Source organism: Etheostoma cragini, chromosome 14, assembly GCF_013103735.1.
Source record: "Etheostoma cragini isolate CJK2018 chromosome 14, CSU_Ecrag_1.0, whole genome shotgun sequence".
NCBI classification, from domain to species: Eukaryota; Metazoa; Chordata; class Actinopteri; order Perciformes; family Percidae; genus Etheostoma; species Etheostoma cragini.
This window is the reverse complement of record NC_048420.1, coordinates 9,408,173-9,409,796: the sequence shown is the minus strand read 5'-3', so window position 1 is coordinate 9,409,796 and position 1,624 is coordinate 9,408,173.

Sequence of the window (1,624 nt, the reverse complement as noted above, 5' to 3'; positions counted from 1 at the left end):
CCAAAGCTAATTGATCTCTTCAATGTTAAAAAGATGTGCACTGCGTCATGGCTTTTTAATAGAGACGTGGTACTGTGGGTAGATTTTGTCTAATAAAACTTGATGTATCAATTAGTCCCCAGGAAGACAAAGGGGCATAAAACTTCCATTGCCATAATGCATCCCTAAATATCCAATGCTCATATCAGAGATGGAGTTCAGCTCCCCATTCATTTTTCTTTGTCTGCAAGAACATAACTCACCAATAAACACAGCCAGTACCAACATATGGAATTCATAGCCACCTCTACATCCATGCAGGGCCGCTATCTGATAACACGCATACTTTCTGAATTTGCTTTTCTTGCTGTGTAATTTCAGCGGTTTGCTGATGAAGATAGAAGTCAAATGATTCAGCTTTTATTTGGTGTCATAATGCCTTGATATTTCTTGCAAAAAATGATAAAGATTGACTAAACTTCCTTTTACAAAATTAGGAATATAAATCATTTACTGTCCAAAGTAATGTTACTTATTTATAAATTCATAAAACTTCATAAGAATGTCCGTGTATTTTACAAGATTAAAGATGTTTTGCTGATTGGTATCCGGCTCTGTGTCATGGGCAGTTTGATTAGACGTACTGCTTCCCTCAGTTGCGCCTGTGCCCGGAGCTCCCCGCGGAGCAGAGCAGTGAAGGTCTGCCAAGATCCACCGCATGACGCGCAAAGAGCCACGGAGGTTTCGCGTTATTAGGCGGATCTCGACAGACCTCCTCTGCTCCACTCCATCATGCTCTGGCATCACGGAGGAGGGTCAAACGCCGTTCATCGAAAGGTTCTTTGAGGGAGAAAAGTCAAAACATCTGCACTAAAATCTATTCTTATTTGTTCAAAATGCATCACTGCTCGATCTGCTGAAAGGAAGTAAGGGAGTCACTAAAGTCATTAGGACACATCCTCTGGGGACCATGGATGTCTGAGTGACCAACTACTGCAACGCCACTATTGTGGCTGAAAAATTATTATTCTCTGTTCGCTGCATATAGGCTAGATTTCAGCTGCTCCAATTAGTCTGACAAATGTTCCACTATGCAAACGGTTTGACAATGTGACAACAGGCCAACCTGTTTAGAGAACAAATCTTCTGACAACTCTCAGTCCATGTAATTACAGGACTCATTTTAGCCAGGCTGTTAAGGACAGGAGCCACTTTATCACACCCACAGGTTGACCTGGTATAGTAGAGTTTGACTCAGACACATACACAGAGACACCACTAATGGTAAAGCCCTGCTGACGCCATCTATGAGATTATGTCCAGCAGCAGCAGCCTTCATAGCAGAACGTGTCAAGAAGAGAGTCTGTCATTAACGGAAATGACAGCAGCAGACGGGAAGGAATTAAATGGGACCTCAAGGATTTGCATTCTATCATCACCGCTGGTTTGACATTATCACTAATAATTACTCACTGTGAGATTCAATATGTGCTCCAGGACAACATGATTTATTAATCCGGCACTGCTCATTCAGTCACTGAAGAGGGGACTGAATGAGGGGACTGGAGGGGTAGAAGAGGACAAACACCAGGGAGCCGGGAGAGAGCAAACGAGCTAAACTTCTACTTCAATAGGTTTAGCTCAC